We start from the raw sequence: 18,347 nt of genomic DNA on the forward strand, positions 1-18,347 counted from the left end.
TAGGCATGTTGACTCCACATAAGAGGCTGTGTACGAAATTTATCTTTCATGAGGCGCTTGTCACATGGGGCAGACTGTCAGGACCTTTCATGGGAGGCTGTGTGAACTTGCATATAATGTGCGCAATGGCAGAGAAAGTTTTTTGGCACATCATACTAGCATGCGTGCACTTCTTGGTTTGAAAGAATTTCAGTTATTCACAAGCACAGGAATGGTCGTACCCATATTATACTTGAAGTAACACAATTGGCGTGGGAACAGAGTGCACGCATCAGCAAGCCATCCGTTGCCTTACAAGAAAGATAGCTCAAGTTTCTGGGAGATCAAACCTACAGCCAGCATTTTTTATGCAACTCTATATTTCTTCGTGTGTTTCTTGATGGTCTGCTTTGATGACCTGTTTAGTAGTTATTATTTTTCAGATAGCTATGTCACTGTCTTGAGTAAATTCGGCAATAAAACCTCCATTGGTAGCCAGTGCTTGTGTCTACCTCGTCGTTTTACCTTTGCGCTGTACTCTCACGATAATGAATCAACAACAAGCTCATTAAGCTGCCCTGCTAAAGTCTTATATTAGATGCTGCTTGAAGTTTGTATTCATTATTGATTTTCCCTTGTGTGCATGTTTTAGTAATAAGCTAATTTGAAATAATAATTAAAAAGTTTTATAAAATCTTGTTTGCTGAAAGTATTTTAAGAGTTTGTGAACTCTGGTCATGATTATCAGTTTATCTTGGCTATTGCAGGACAAAAGGATTAAATGTTACCCCTGTTCTATATGAAATACATCCGTGAATTTATAACCTCGGTCTCTTCACGCACCTAATGCTTTCATGATGCAGTTTACTTAAGTTCTCCCATCTGATGAATTTTAGTTCAACTGTTTGATATTATTTCATAGGAATGGTTGCGCTACAGTGCTGTTGCATATTGTTTTTGTGTATTGTTTTATGTAGAAGGTTGATGCATGCTTTTCTAAGTATCAGGTACCCAAATAAAATGTGCGCTGTTGCTTCAAGGGGCCTCGTAAACCAGTACCCAGCAATGACGGACACATCGGACCCTGGCCATGTAAGAGCATTTTCTCATAACTTTCTTGTATTTTGATTTCTTTTGCACTTTTAGATGTTAAGCATATCGTGGCCAAGGCGGCCTCATTTCGATGAGACCATAATGCAAAAACATCAGCGTACTTAGATTTAGGTGTACGTTAAAGAACCTCAGGTGATCCTAATTTCCGGAGTGCCCCACTACGTCATGCCTCTTAATCAGATCGTGGTTTTGGCGCGTAAAACCCCCTATTTTTTACGTTAAGAATGCTGCCAAAGCCTTTCTTAGTACGTTGTAAAGTTTACGACCATCCTTGCTTGCAGCTGTTCAGGTCTGTGTGCTGGCGATCGAGTAGAAATATGGTGACTTTAAAGCTTCGCAGCCTAACTAAATATGAAGATACCAACAGCACCTCTGCATCTGGTATGTAATGCGGCCACCTCTTGTAAAATTATTTGCATGCTCAGCTAAATATATATTTGGTTCAATAATATATTTTTCTACCTCTAGCCATTTTCATGCATTAAAGTTTTGACCAACACCAATATTGAAAGAAATTCTCAGCTATCGTGTTGAAAGATGTGCTAAAATAGCTCAGTTGGTACATTTTGGAATATGAAGGAAACAGTCTAAAAAGCAAGCTAAGGTTAGGGCAACTCCATGCTTAACTGTGTACTGTATTTGGAGTTTCTTTCACAGCCTGAACACTGGAAGTCATTGAACCGTCGTTTAGGTATGTCAAGTCAACTGCTTTCATTTCGTTCCAGTCAGTTCTCATGGTGTATGTGCCTAAGAAACAACTACCAAAACATGCGAAAGTGAATGCCACCAGGATGTCCTGAAGTCGATGCTGAAAAAGCAGAAGTGAAAGCAAGAAAGGCAAGCGAAAGTGCTGGAACATGCTCAAAATCTGAATTTCGAAGACGGTGATCAGCTGCAAGTTTGCATACATATTTCATTCGTTGGATAAACTGACTCCTCTTTCTCTGTTATGTGACTCAGTGGAAACGTTTAGTTGCTTCTCTAGATGTACTTGTTCATATCATTTACATTTTTTCTTTAACGCACGCAAATATGCAATCAGGCTATAGCCACTATATCTGCAATGCTGTCATCAAAGATTTTGCGGGTGATTAAAGGAGAAAAATATCATGTCGCATCGCCACATTGAACCTAGAGTGAAACATTAGTTCAAGATGTAGTGGTAGATGCATCTCTAAACTAGTAATACAGCGTTCGCACTGTAATGTATGTTGATATAAATGAAAAGATGTAGGGAAAGGTGGGTGGCAATTCTACTCTGACATTTTTGTTTGAACCCTTTATTGATGAGTTCTGCATACAGCATACCAAATGTTATTTCTTTTTCTTGCTGATTATTGGCATTGAGTAAGAAGTTCCTGGTTAAATATCTTGAGCCAGTGCTGAATGACTGGTAGCAAATGTCATTTGTTGGTTAAGACCTGGAACACAGGATGGGAAAAAAGTTAGGCATGCGACTTGCTTTCTTTTGAAAGCACGGTCAGGGGAGACAGAGTGGTGCTAGATCTCGTGCTATAGGGGCCTCAGATACACAGTGCGAAAAAATGTGCGCCGATAGTACACATATGCAACGAGCTCCCTGTACAAATTCCAAACGCAGCCGTATGTGGCTTGGGGAGAAGCCCACTTCCAGTTTTAGTCCTCCATATTACTGAAGGAGTTTCTACAAAATATTATTTATTTTCGTTGACTGTGCTTATTCTCATTGCCTTTTTGCACATCTAGATAAAAAATAGTTTGTTATGCATGTGCAGTCATTAAAGGGTAAACAAATGAAGTGGTTCCAGTGAATGTGAATGTAGAACTTTAGTGACTCTTGTCGCAATGTGTTGATCATTCCACAATCTTTGTGAGACCAGGAAACAGGAACTAGGCAGCATGAGAATCACTCAGCAGTGCCAAGAAGGAATCTTCGGCGCTTATACAGTACTACAGAATACACTTCATCTACGCTGTACCTGTGGTGTCCTTTTTATTATGTAGTCTTCAACCAACTACGGGAAAATAATTCTGCTTTGCAAGTGCGTTGTATTACTTAATTACTTTAACTGCTTGCTGCAAAATGAAAGTGCAAGTAGTATTATGTAAGGATCATGTGTTATGAGGCCGTCACTAGACGTAGTATGTCACAACACTGAGTTGCCAGCGGCCATTATAATTCGCTGTTTTGTGTGGCGTTGTCAACTTGATAGAACATAGTGGGCATAATTTGATCAATAAAGAATACTACATAATTCGGGCCCTTATTTGAAACTTTGTCTCATCTCTGTCATGTGCGCAACGAGCTTTTGATGTTACTGAGGTGGAGTGACTCCTTGCAAAGCAGCAAGGTAGTGCTGTTAATGATGCTGTCATTCAAACTTACGCAGATTGTTTACTAGGCAGTAGCTCAGTGCCATTACGCCATAGGATCACAGCTTGAATTTCATTCATGTATAATAAAAATATTCTGCATATTTAATGTGAAAATGGGACATTCGACGGCATTACGCTATAAGTTCAACCAGTGAGCCCCATTATTGGGTGGCAGTTGTATCAAATTACAGCAAAGTGAAGCCATATAGCTGCAGTTTAGTATGGTCCATACTAAGTTTTGTGGTCCATTCTAAACTACTGCAGTTTAGTATGGACCACAATGACCGAAACAAACAAAAATGAGGTTCTCGTATTGCAAAAGAAAATTGTTCGAATAACCGCCAATGCTGATAATACAACTACCTCGAAGTATGCTTTTGAAGCACAGAACTTTGTCCGTGTGAATCATTTGTATAACGTTAAGTTGTTACAAAAAATTAATTTTTCGGCGGCATCCACTGCCGGTTTTTATTCTACTCTGACATTTTGGACATGCGTCGTGCTAACATACACACAAGAACCATTAATACATGGAATATACCATGTTTCCGCGCTAATTATAAATTGCAAATGTCTTATAACCTGCCCAATGTCTAAACACATATAAACATACAATAAGATATACCTAAGCTGAGCTGCGGAAATATTTTGTTGAAATGTGATTTTTTGTCTTCGCTGGTAGATGCCGCTGTTTGCTTGGTTATTAATATTATTATTTCTGGACATATGTATGACCAGTGTTTTGATTTCCGATATTATTCTTCAAATTTTGCGCAAAGATTATTAGACTCTGCATGCATAAATGGTAAATGTTTCTCTTTATTGTATGTGACTATTGTATGTGTGTCTGTTGAAGATTTCTTGTACCACTCGTGTGCTACTGCTTGTAGGGGATTTCTGGACACAGTCAAGCTGCGCAGGCAGCTTTTTTCCAGAAAACCCTTCATTTGAACCTGGAAAGTAAACTTATACTTATATACCTATACTTATTTAAATCTGTTCTGCCTACTGTGTATTCACATGTTTGGGCTTGCGATATACCCTCATGGCAAGGCCATTTGTGGTTCGCTCCAATAGAGCATCAACGGATACAGTAAAGATATTCTCAGGTTCTTCTCTTCCTGTTCTGCGGTAAGCTGGATGCTCTGCTTATAAGAATGAGGTGTTCATTGTGATCTCTATAGGTGCTCTTGCTAAAGGTTACTGTGATGTCTGCATATTTTTATAAATAAATTTTTACAAATTTTTAACAGTTGTGCTGTGCTTTCATATCTTAACAGGAGCAGGCAGAATTTGACGCAAACATGGAGGCACTGCTAATGGAAGCATTTAGGAGGTGAGACAACAGTCTTTTTTGACAAATTGGATTAAAGTATGGCCAAGAAGTGGCACTTTTGAAACGTTATGGGATGTACTTACTATCAAGGTACCACGGGGATATTGAACTGGCGTGATTTATCATGCCCTGTTTTGCATTTATCTGCTCTTTAGGTATATTTCTTTTGTTCCATTCGCATCGATGCTGTATGATTGGTTTGATTTGGTGAGATTGCAAACTTATCGTTTAATGTCAATATTGAAATTTTATTCCTATGTCCACGTATGCCTCCAAGGCATATCGAAATAAAGGAGCCTTTTGTCTTGGCAAATGATTAAATCCTTGTTCAAATGCCCGAAATGCTACATTACATGATAAGGTTGGGCATATTGCAGCTGCATAGTATGCCTTGTAAACTGAAGCATAGAGTTTCTCAAGGTTGGCCATTGATTCCAATTCAGCAAATCAGACTGCGGTCTTCTGTTTTTGCCACGTATAGTGCATTGATGCGTTAGAGGTTAATACAGTGATAGTAGCCAAATTTTTGCTCTTGGTGTTTTACTCACTGTAGTGCTATGTTCTCAGTGTCTTTTTAGTTGTTTATAGTGCTGCAGTTCATCATAACATATAATGGTGGCTGAGAGCTGCTGAATAACAAGGCATTTGTTGCACACGCAAACCAAAATATATTATGTTTTGAGCTTCTATCTTTGCGAAGGGATAGCCTATTGACTACCCAGGCAGAGCTCATCGCAGTTGCAGAAGGGTCCGGTTAAGCACCAGGAGGTAGTTTCGCCAACTCTTGCCACGACAGTCATGTAGACCACCATTGTCAGTCTTCAGATGACTGGGCTAGGAAGGGTCATTGTTGCCGTTCTAAAGGCGTTCCGCTGAGTACCAAAGGATATTTGCACGGACCACTGAGATAGTCGCATCAGCTCCTGCTTTGGGAGTGATACATTACACCTCAGTAGTTCTTGCGGGAGAGTCACCTGTACTGTGAGGAAATCGCCGGTACTGTATTTTCAAGAGAGTCCGTTTACCACCCAAAAGGTCATATGTGCGACTATCAGCTACATGTCGGAAAGAGTCAGTTGAGACTATATTTTTTTAGGAGTGTGCACTTTTTTTACAATTATGCGAAAAAGGACTTTGGAGTTGCAGCTGCCTTCCGCTTATTGAAATTCTTGCAGAAAGATCGAACCTGATATTCCGAGTAGTTCCTTAGAAAAGTTGGAACATATATTTGCCTAGTTATTCAGCAAGAAAATTGCGGATAAAACTTCGTCAAGCAAGTGCTAGCACAAACGTCTTTCCCTACCCATTGGCAGCTGCAAAAGCAGCCATTCCAGGAGGGTTGCTGCATGTTTCTCACTTTTCTGGATCGCGCGACAACTGCACCAAAGTGACTGCTTTTCGCAGTGGCCGGCAGGCGGTCAAAGAAGTTTAGCTTAGCATCGCTTCGGTACGAGTTCACGTTCTCCATAAACAGATATATCTTCGGCGTTTTTTTTCTTCGAGACAAACCAACCGTGTGAATTGTTACATTAAATGATCCGGAAGACCAGACGTAATATTTCAACAGAATTTCATCAACAGGTGAGCAAAAGGAGCAAAACATTTTTATGCCATATTGAGAAATAAAGCATGCAGAAACTCCACTACAGTTGTTTGAGTATGCATAAGCGTACCGCTAAATTTCAATTTGCCTACTCGAAATTTCAAGTTGGCCGACCTCCGAATTTGAAGTTGGCCCATCCACAATTTTCAAGTTGTCTCACTGCCAAATTATAGTCGGTCCCACCACAAATTTGGATCGGCACACTCACAAATTTAAGTTGCCTCACCCTCAAAAGTTCAATTTGGCCAGCCCCCCAAATTTCAAGTTGACCCCCTCTAAAGTTTCGGTCAGCCCATCCCCAAATTTCAAGTTGGCCCACCCCCATATTTTAGGTTGGCACGGTCCCAAATGTAGTGTTGACTGATTCCCAAATTTCAGTCAGCCCACCCCCAAATTGAGTTCGGCTCGCGCCGTCATTTCAAGTCGGCCCACCCCTAACTTTAGGTTACCCAAGCAGAATATTTCGAGTTCGATTACTGAAGCCTAATTATTTGAAGAGGCAGACAGTAGTACGAGCAATCGAAACACCTATTAGAATAATTAGCAAAAATTCTATAAATAACTTCTCAATTAGTTGTTTTAGGGCACATACTGAAATTTAGGAATTGTAACGGGAGAGCTTCCAAGACGTATGCACTTGAAATTAATTTCCAAGATGACACTAGTTTCGAGATATTATTTGACAAACTGTGGAGCAAAACGCATGGGCATTGCAGTTGCTTTTGTGTTTCATTGCATAAAAGAGCGTTTTGTTAAGTAAGTAAGTGGAACAGTGAATATTTAGGGCAAGTTCGAAGGCGCATCTCTTCAAAGTGGCGTCATTCTGGAAATGCATTACAAGTTAATAGCTTTGTGTGCTTGATAACGTCAGGCAAAACGTGATATACGATGTGGAACAACAGAAGAGAACGAAGACACAGTGCTACTGGCAACTGAATGTTTATTGCGCATGGGTACCCCATATATACAGCAGTACAACTGGAAGCAAAACAAGGTCACCATCGCAACATAGATTTCTTTTAGGCAAAATGATAGGAACAAGATTTGTTTGTTTTTTTGGCAGCGAAGATGATTGGTATTTACAGAGTTATCGTTTCTAATCATTTCGAATGCCCCGATGATCTCCCTAGTCATTCGATCTGGATTTATAGATAACACTTGTGCTTTTTCCAACAAGGGCTTACAGCCGCAACTTAAGCAGTATGCAGCTAGATGACCAGGCGTTACCAGATTTACCTTGCTTGAAGTTATGCAGTACGAACTAGCACGCCAGTCTGTTCTATTGCAAGCTCGCCGGCTACAAATTGTAAATTGCAATATGTAGTGTAAAGTTACTAATTCAAAAGGCAAGTGGTAGATTTTTTTATTAATTAATTCCCCGCATATTTTGATTTCTCGTGTAAGTAAACTCTGCCTCGCAGAACAAGCCAGCTCAAGGAATAGAAGTGCGTCATCTGCAACATGCTATTTTCAAAGACTCTATAAAACCTAAAAACGGTCACCCTGGATACGTGATGTCAGTTGTATCCTTCCTAAGCATAAAGAAACATAATTGGTTCCAATTAAAGGGTGCTAACGATGCAAGTAGCTTATCGAAAGGGAGTAGTATTGGAAAACAATGGCGAAAAGGTGTAAAAGTGTGTAAGCAAAGGTGTAAGCACCTAAAGAAGCCTTTTTACGCTCTTGTGGATGCAAAGTTTTACTTTGTATTGCCCTGCGATCGACGATACACGCACCGCTCGCGTGACGGTAGGTTAGAAGGTCTCTAGAGACACGGGGTGCATGCGGCTGTACAAACGACGAAACAAAGTGCGCGCATCGTTCACCCTCCGCTCAATCAACTCCTAGGCGGACCATTTACCGCGATCTGCCTGTCGCTGCCGACTAGAGCATTGTAAGAGCATGCACTGTAAGCAAGCTAAGGCTTTCCTGCTCAACTGCTTTATGTATGCGCTGGTCTGTAGGGAACTGGCTGAAAACTTAGCACAGTTGCAGACTGAGCTAGTTGGTGATCCATAATGAGCCTGTACAGTGTGCGTGGTAACACGGGGACTAAAACGAGACGACACAAGCGCTTACATCCAAGTGACAACTGATTGTTAGGCATGTCGTATTTATATACGTGTGCAACAGATCAAACGAAATGGTTTACATAAAAAAACAATCAACAGCAGCTTGGAAACACCTTATCAATCACTGTCGCCTGCTGCGCACGATTCCCTCTTCGAAAAATCACGTTTCTTTACCAGGTGGGGCTACTGTCAGTTTTCTGACACACACGCACTGCTCTCTAGCCATTTGTGCTGCTTGTGTAATCAGGCGTGTTTGCTCTTAGCTGAACTTGCAAACCACTTCCCTCCACTTGGAAATGCAATAGAGCCACACGTTCTGAATGCACAGCGGGATGGAAACCTTCCTTTTCATAGCGAACAATATTCGCCTGCTCTACTTATGAAGGATAGGCAGCACACGCCTTAATGGGCGACCTGCGCGTGCACACAAGTAATGTGCGCCACGGAAAGGAAGCTTTTCTCGCGATAACAGGGCCCTCACGTACTTCTCCAACATATTCTTGAAACCATTGCTGAAGTTAGATATGACACATGCTTGCACCCTGTTCAGGGATATGTGCAATTCAGCAGTTATACGAGAGTGCAGGTGTAACATATGACGGAAATGACAGCGATTGCCAAATTCCTTGCGTGGCTTCGAGTGCGAATATTAGCGTAAACGTGAGGAACTCGGGCCTATTAGGGAGACAAAGTCGCAGCGCCTATCTACACCTTTGTACGTCTCCGGGATTCTTGTCTATGAAATGAAATATTTATGGCGCCAAAGTTCGGTGGTGCGTAATTTGAATGCGTCCTGTAATAAAAGAAAAAGTCTCGCACAGTGCTAGGTTTACTTTTTTTAAGCAGTGAAATATTTATTCGTAAATTCATTCTGCTGCTGGGAATTTCCATTCTAATTTTCTTCTATAATGAAATGCGAAGGCGTTGCTCTTCTAGAGCTCCACAATGGAACCATTGCGACTCCACATTTCAGCGTCGACAATACCCACGCAGACACCTGTTGGCTCATTCTTGATCCATACGCAAGTGCAGTTGCCTGGACATGTGCCGTTCCGTGACGCTTCACACTGAAAACGTAAATCATTTCGTTTACTTCGTGATAGTTGTGGTAAACAAGTCATTCTTAACGATCAGTATTAGATCACGTGATTGTCCTAAAAGTGATGTTAGCGACAATAAATGGACTATGCAATCTCATTTTATAGTTGATTTTGGCGGAATAATAATATTGACTCCGAATAATGTAGAACCTCGGAAAACAGCAATTCTTTAAGCAGAATGGTCGATCAAAATGAACGATAGCATAATGATTCATTGGTTTAGCATAAACGGAATGCAAAAAAAATCACCAATGAAGTTGGCCACAACGTTTTTTTTTCACTTTCATTTAAAGGGAACTGATAAAGTTACCACAAGCATAACCGACCGGCCAGCCTTAGTGGCATCAAGATACGCATCACTGTAGGCGCCTCTCCTCACTTTTTGGGTTTTCTCGCCAGTTATGCACGTTCTCGAAAAAATTGCTTCTTTTGCTGCGTTGGTCGCAGCCGCTAGCATTTCTCTAGCCTAATCATGGCTGTTTTATTTTTTTGCGTTGACGGCATTGGTGAACTGTGACTTTGCTTATCGTTTCTTTGGCAGCACAGAAATATCCGCACAAAGCGCTCATGCTGGAGACAAATATCAAAGTTATCGATGACCTGTAGAGTTGTTACTTTCCTGAAATGGTTATATTTTTTAGAGAACACCTTTATTTCCGGGGTGGGCGAATAATCGAAGTTTGAAATACCAGTTGGCTATTGCATGCTGGCTATTTGTACTGACATTCGTAAAATAACTATCTGGTACTTAGACATGATGACTGTTTTTCGTTTGCTGAACAAGCTATTGCAAATTATGGGACGTGAGGCAACGACCAATACTTTAGAAGGCATGCAGAAAAAGTATGTATATTGCAAGTGTCGTGTCCTGTTTCGCGGCGCTAGTCTGTATGACAACCTGTGAGCTTCACTTGCAGCCTGTAGTACAGTGTCCTTGCCGTATTACCCTACGACCAGCGATGTTTTCCTAGCAAAGGGCACTTTACCTGTGTTGGCCACAGAGAAGTCTTTGAAATTTTATTATACAACTTCTGAGCGTGTTTCTGCAACTATTTACGATTTCTTTTTTGTCAGGCTCCATGTCATACAGCAGCCATTATTTGCCCGAAAGCTTGTTTTCAACCAGGCTCTAAAAAATTTGAGAAGCTATTTGTGCAGTTTTTAGTGAGAAAGCGAAATCTTACGTTCAAACCGGAGTCATCGGGCATGATGCCTACATTTTTGCACTATTCTGTACGCGCTTGGTACCCATGTACTAAGAATGAAATCTTTCGGCTGAAGTACGTTTGCGCTTCTGTATTTGAACATTCGGCAATCGTTACGTACTATACGTATTCGATTCGCATTTAATAAACGTGATGCTCGCCCACCTGTACTTTATTTGTCTCCTTCGCCCCTTCTCGCTGTCGGCGGTTAGTGGTCGCAACCAAGGCGCCTATGCAAAGGGCACGTGCACTAGTCTTTGGGGGCCCGTTTTGGCAAACGCCAACTTTGAAAGCCCTTTGAGACTCATGCTGTGTTCAAATAACTACAGCAAGAGACATGCTGGTTAAGAGATCGGTTCTGTACGGGATTAGGCAACGAAACAACCTCTTCCTGACTAAACTTACCCCCCGCCGTGGTTGCTTAGTGGCGATAGTGTTGCACGTGATCGCGGGACCAAATTCCGGCCATGGCGGCCGCATTTCGATGGTGGTGAAATACGAAAGATCCGTGTACTTTGATTTAGGTCACGTTATTGAAATCCGGGTTTTCAAAATTTTTCCATAGTCCTGCATTACAGCGTGCCTCATAATCAGATGGTGGTTTCGGTACGTAAAACCCCACAATTTTAACTAAACTTACCACAACAAATATATCTTGACAAGCGCACCATTCGTTTACGAAGCGATAGAACTACCTTGGAGCGTTCGATAACTCGATTGCATTGACAATAATCGTGGATGTTGTCAGCACAATTTCTTTTATAGGAACACGGATTTCTTTTGTTTTGTAATGATGTCTTGTGCTGCTAGCTCTAGTCAGAGGCAGTGTGCACGTATAAACTTTGTAAGAGAAAGCTTTTTAACCAGATATGTCAACATATTGTCTGCTGTTGGTAATAAAGTATCTGAGTTTTAAAAACAGCATATTTTGTACCGTTGAGCTTAATGTCCCCGGAAATAGAGCCCATGATAAACGTTACTGTTCCGTTTTAAGGGAATTCACTTTATCTTTAAGATTTATTTCTGGACTCTCGATGAAAGTGCTACTTAAGTTTAATAAGAAGAACCTGCAAAAACTACCACTTTGCTGGTTCACGCCTACGAACATTCCACCGACGATCAGTCCGCGCACGGGAACTGGTTGAAGCTGAAAATAGTGAAGCCTCAAGTGCCTGGTCATTCGATCTGTTTGATGTTACTGATCTCTCCAGCAATAGTACCATTCATCTTCTTCTTCTGCATCATGATCATCATCATCATCGTCGTGGTCGTCGTCGTCCTTATAAGCCCATTTTATGTCCACTGAAACACAAAGGCCTCTCCCTGCGATCTCCAATTTCCCCTCTCCAATGCCAGCCGATTCCAACTATAGCATCCGTAAATTTCCCAATTTCGTCGCGCCCATTTAATATTCTGTGGTCTTCTACTGCAATTACCTTCTCTTGGCACCCATTTGTGACCCTAATGGTCCAACGGTTATTTAATCTGCCCATTACATGACCTGCCCAGCGCCATTTTTTTTCTCTTAATCTCTATTAGAATATCGTCCACACCCGTTTGCTCTCTGATCCAAACTGCTGCCTTTTGTTTTCTTAAATTTATGCCTAGCATTTTTCGTTCCATCGCTCTTTGCGCGGTCTTTAACTTGTTCTCAAGCTTCTTTATCAGTCTCCAAGTCTCTGCCCCATATGTCAGCATCGGTAAAATGCACTGATTGTATATCTTCCTTTTCAATGATCGTGGTAAGCTTCCTGTCAGCAGCTGACAATGTCTGCCGTATGCGATCAAGCACATTTTTATTCTTCTATGAATTTCCTTCTCATGATCAGGGTTCTCTGTGCATAACTGACCTAGGTAAACGCACTCGTTCGCAGACTCTAGAGGCTGTCTGGCGATCCTGAACTCTTGTTCCTTTGCCCGGTTCTTCATCATTATTTTTGTCTCCCGCATATTAAATCCTCAACCCCACTTTTACACTGTCTCTGTCAAAGTCTTGACAGAGTGAATATGCACTGATTCCCGTATTCAGAAATGCAACTTAAGTTGAAGCCCATGCTTGACTTGAACTAAATGACGCCTATAGTGAAAGCGCCGATGGAAACGCAGTGAGCGTCTTTGGGCACGTTAACGCCAGGCGTCATCTATGTCAAGTCAAGCATGGGCTTCGACTTAAGTTGCATTTCTAATATGGCGGGTAGGTCTTTAAAGCAAAGCTTTGCCTCTTCAACTTTCCGCTACTGCTCCTGCTGCTGTGGTACTGCATGTGGCTAACGCCGGCTACGTCGGGGCGTAGTACAGACGCACTCCACTAGCGTGGGTCGCGTTGGGACATGGCTGAGACGTGGCGATGTCATAAAAACATAAAAGGCATGAGCTGTCGGTGTCTTGTTTCTTGACATTTGTTTATGAGCTTGCATTATCTTAATTTCGAGGAATAACATTGTAAATGTAAACAGGGTATGCGCCACTTGGACGGCCCGCGCAGTTGTGGTTCCTTATGATTATTCGCCAAGCGACTCCCGCGGCGTTAAGACCGGATTTTCTGCGACACGGGTACCTTAACGCTATCGCGTTACTACATGACAGGAGTTTGGCACGAAGGAAAGACGACTCGAGAAGCTCGCGTCAACATTTACGCCGCATAGCATGTGCACAATGCCTTCTTGGAGTCGTAATAGGCGTGACCTTTCACAAACGCAGTGCAGGGAGCTGCCGCGCTTGTCTCCGTGCTCTCCCGCAAGAGAAATGACAGTAGAGGGAGGAGGTAGGAATTACATTAACGAGGGAATAGAGAGAGAAAGGGGGAGGTACTTTTGTGAGCTACAAAGCTACAACCCATAATCAAGCCGACGCGTGCGCTTAGTGCCTAGGAGACGAAGGCTCGCATAAACCGTCGAGCGGAGCAGTAACAACAAACACACGCGGAGCAGGCAAGGTAACATTTAACATCCCGTCACGATTGTCGTACGCTATCACTATGTCACCGCCAAATAGTGTTAATGAACGCAACCAGCAGAAAAAGATTCGCTTCCATCAATTCCCTCAGTGCGGGGGCTCTGCGTATTTTCTTTCCAACGGCATTTTACCACTAACTGTGTATATGCGTGTAGCTCAGTCGTAGACTAGCTGACTCCGGTGCTACGGGCCCGGATTCAATCAGGGCGGGGATCGGATATCTTTTTCTGATTCCCTCCAATAGCTACTATGGACAGCGGGCACCAGCAGTGGCGGACACCATCGCCAACAGAAACAGCCTTTGGAATGAGCCCAACACAACTTACCCTGTAATAACGTAGCAGCCATGCAAAATAATTAAATACTGCCTTAAGGGTAACTAACTGAAACTTCACAACAACTGCGAAAAAATTGAGACGTAAACACTACGAAAAGATGAGACATCATAACGCTGGACTTAGGAAGGTAAATAATTGTTTTTGGTGCGTAGCACGCCTGCAGGACAGTTTCAAAACCCAGTTTAAGTTCGCCAGCGTATGAAAAAATGTGGTCTGACCATGTTATGACATATGCCTAATATAATCGCAGTCAGTAAAAGGGAATTAAAGGCGCGTGAAAGCTGTAGGTGTAATGCCGAAAGTGTGAATACTTACTGTACCATTACACATCTCCACTTGAATGTTCTTAGGTGCTGTGGATTGCTCAGCCGATCTACAAACGCACATATTTCTGAAACAAATATTATGGTTATTAACATCTAGCGAAGGATAACGATCACCGCTGAGCCTGAAATAATATGGTAGCATCTACACCCCAAAATAATTATAGAAGATAAAGCCTTAAGTGGGTCGTTGTAATGGCTCATATCTGAAAACAGAGGTGCCTAATCCATATGACACAAAAAATCAGCGATGCAAGAAATATCACCGTCAGGGATTGCTCCTGCACGCGTAAGCGAGCAAAGATGCAATAGGTGAATATGAATCAAGCAGCGAAAGAAAAAAAGAACGAACAAACGAACGGAAGAACGAAGGAAGGAACGAATGAAATAAAGATGGAACGAAAGAACCATGAAAAACAACAAAGATAAAAAGAAAGGAGAGAACGAAATAAATAAATAAAGACGAAAGGAAAGAGTAAGAAAGAAAGAACGAAATAACCTTTAGTTAGTGCATTAGGTGCTCGTATGTGGCGTTGAGGAGGCCGACCTATAGCGCAGTACGTTTACTTCACACTGCAGCTCGTTATGCCTTGCTAGAAGAGTGACCACTACGACCGTGTAACTTAATATGGCATGGTAGCACCCAAATTACCTTAACCTTAAGTAACACCAAAGGTGGCGGATTCGAGTGCCTTGATTATCTACATCCTAATTGAAGGCGCCTTAATTTACCTAAAATCGTGGGTTCGACTTCCACCAAAGCTCGAGGGTTCAAGCCCCCATTTTTGTTCAACCCATCAGCCATCTGAGGCTTTCGCCTAAAGGCGTTTTTTCTGTTTCTCATGTCAGCGATGACCGTCGTTGTCTCAGAAGAGTCTTGGAATTCTTAGTTGGCACAAATATAAAAAATCAGCGGCACTACTGCTTATCGCCTCAATTTTATATGCTGGGTATATGAAAGCCGTACTATTTGACGCTTTTCTTAGTTTGGCCGCAAGAATGCATATTTTTCACTACTGATCACAGAGACTAGTTTAATACTCAAACAAACGGATCAGTATTCTTGAACCTCAAGTTTCCTCGACTGGTTCTCTTCGGTGTAAGGTAAACTGTCTGCCCCAAATTATGGCACAAGTGGTAAAACGCCCCACCTGACTGATGGGCGTATCTCTTCCACTAACAGTTACTTTACCTTCACATTCCCATTCAAGCCCTATTATTGTAGCTAGAGCAAGAGGTGGCATAATGAGTGGAAAGTATTGTTGCTCACAAAGGATATTTCAATCTAAATATTGGTCAGCTTGGCCAGCTTTGTGGGGACATATGAAGTCACTAACAAAAGCGAGAGCAATATTTAGTTTAACTGCGCCAAGCAAGTGCTGCACACGTACACGCACGAAATATCTATAGCTGCTTGCGTAGCATTTGTACAACAGAAGGATGTTTCCTTCGTTTAGGGAAGTGATATTACAGAGGGGAATTTGTCTTAGGACAAGTGATTTCAGTTTGCTTTGTGAAATATTAAACGGTATTTTCATGCTATGGGGTTGGAAAGATGAGCGCTTTTTCTTTAGCATAAAAGCTTCATTGAAATATTTTTGTTTTTCGCTACTGCATTTCACGGGTCCATACCTATACAATTTTGGGAAGATTGTACTTACATGGCGTGCAGGACAAAAAGAGCAAAGACGGCCAAACGCAGAGCCTTGTATAAAGTCATTTTTCTCAGAAGCCACCGGTCTTCTTGGGAATCGTGATGGGAGCCAGGCAGTCGTCCTATTTTATAGCCAATGACTCGAGGCATCTCGAGTGCCCATCACGTGACCACTATAATCTATGGCTGCTGCTACTTGAAGTTGCTGCGAAAGTCCTTCACCCGCAGCTGCATCGGCGACAGTGAAATTTGCGCAGTGGATTCAACATCCTTAAAAATCTAAGTAGAGTTTAAGAAATTGGAGCTCAGAAACAATGCTACCGACCACCTGAGCCCTCTAATTAATTTTTTGCCCTTTTGCTCACCGGCTACGCGTTCTCTCTGATAAAGTACGCAGACATATTAAAAGACAGGAAGCAATGTTCTCAATATTTGATATACTAAATACACGGCAAATGCAATTGGTATTTACAGAGTAGGAGAACTTTCATTATTGTGAAAAAGGCACAGCGCCTACGTGTGAACTCTAGCGCTCCCAGTTCAGAGATGACTTGTCGCTTTACTAATGTTAATAGCGTAAGCGAGAACAAATTGTCAGATTCGCCAGAAGAGCAGTGACGTAGCGCGCAAGGGAGTTCTGTCCTCGAGGAGAAAGAAAACTACATTTTAGCATACTTAGCTCAACCTCCCTGCTGTGATAAAGTACCGATAGAACCCATCTCACGATGACTGTTGACTCTAATGGGATTAGCACTCAAGCATTGTAGCCACAGACGGTATAATCAAAGGCGCCCTTGTTTACAATCTATAGTAGTCATCAGATGATTTTAATGGCTTCATCTTCTTTGCTAATTGCACATTTGTTATGCACAAATGCACATTCCGGCTAATTGCAAATTCCGGCTTGAAAACCAAAAAGGCCCACGCAGTTGGCAAGCCTTAACTGCAAGATAGGCTCTGTAGCCACTTTAGGTGCAGGCGCAACTGACGCCATAGTGCGGTCAAAGTGCAATTGTATTTTGTACTGGGTGACCTCGCGCATTTTCACACGCCTGAACAGGAAGCTTCACCAAACGTGACCTCCCTAACGCCGCCTGCGACGACCTGCTGGCCACCATACACAACAGCGCCTGCATGGTTCGACGCCAAAAAAAGAGCTTCTGTGAAATACCTGTTCCCAACCGCAGCTGTTATTCCCCCGCAGGGACTTTAGAATTTTGTTCAGCCCATGCAAATTCGAGATAACAATTGCGCAATTGGATAGGATTATTTTGAATGTGCCCAAATTTATTTTATTTTGAGCTAGACGAGTGTTTATTCTACGTTTTACAAGTAAACTGTTGCCATGCGATGCTACTCTCGTGTTCAAGCATCTGAAAGCGTTCGCTTGCACGATCGAAACCTGTAAGCGTTTAATGTGGGTATTCCAGACGTGGGTGCATGGTCTAATGAGTAGAGCATCAGGCTCTTATGCTACAAAGCCGAGTTCGAAACGAGCGATTGCAGAAGTTTTTTAAGAGAGACGCGAGAAAGCGGATAGAGAGAGAGAGAGAGAATACAAAGAAAGGCTGGAAGGTTAACCAAAGGAAGTTCTGGTTGGCTACCCTGCACGGGAGGAAGGGTTATGGGGGATAAAAAGAGAAAGAGAGTGGAAGGGGGAAATAGAGAGGAAGCGAGACGAGCACTAACAAAGCGCGTACACTATGGAGTGGTAGAGGGCGACGTTCTTTTAAGTCTATCGTTAAGCCTCGTAGACCGCAGGAACCTTAATAACGCGAGTAACGCCTTCGACGCGGATGTTCTTTCAGAGCACTGCCTTAAAGCTTTCAGTTCTGATAGTGGACTATTATCCAACTGATCCAGTACTCTGCATATCACTTGTCTCTGGGCACTATATTATGGGCAGACACATATAATCTGTGTGAGTGTCTCTTCGCTGTTGTATGTGTCGCACGTGGGGCTGTTGGCCATTCCAATAAGGAAAGCATATGAGTTCGTAAAGGCAACGCCTAGCCACAGACGGTAGAGTATGGTCTATTCACGTCGTGGTAACCCAGGCGTGAGGTGGATCCGTAAGTTCGGAGACAACGAACGCAAATGACACATGGTGAAAACGTTTGAGTCCCACAGGGGCAAAGTACAATCACGGGACATCAATCACACACCAGCTGAAGCGTCTGTTCGCGAAAGGGGAATGAAGACTCGTTGACCTCTTTCATACTGAGATTTATTTATTTTTATTTATTTACAAATACTGCAGCCCAGAAGGGCAATTGCAGGAGTGGGTAAATACAAAATGTGGAAAATACAAATC

At 42.3% G+C, this 18,347-nt stretch overlaps 1 long non-coding RNA gene across 1 annotated transcript; it reads right to left on the bottom strand.

Annotated features, from left to right (window-relative positions):
- Positions 1-9,452: 9,452 nt before the first annotated feature.
- On the bottom strand, positions 9,453-16,125 carry LOC142574021 (uncharacterized). The gene is made up of 3 exons (XR_012826389.1): positions 16,041-16,125; positions 14,372-14,447; positions 9,453-9,525 (listed from the first exon to the last, which is right to left on the bottom strand). It is a non-coding gene; the product is annotated as an uncharacterized LOC142574021 (long non-coding RNA).
- Between the last annotated feature and the right edge of the window lie 2,222 nt (positions 16,126-18,347).

Source organism: Dermacentor variabilis, chromosome 3 (genome assembly GCF_050947875.1).
Source record: "Dermacentor variabilis isolate Ectoservices chromosome 3, ASM5094787v1, whole genome shotgun sequence".
NCBI lineage: Eukaryota > Metazoa > Arthropoda > Arachnida > Ixodida > Ixodidae > Dermacentor > Dermacentor variabilis.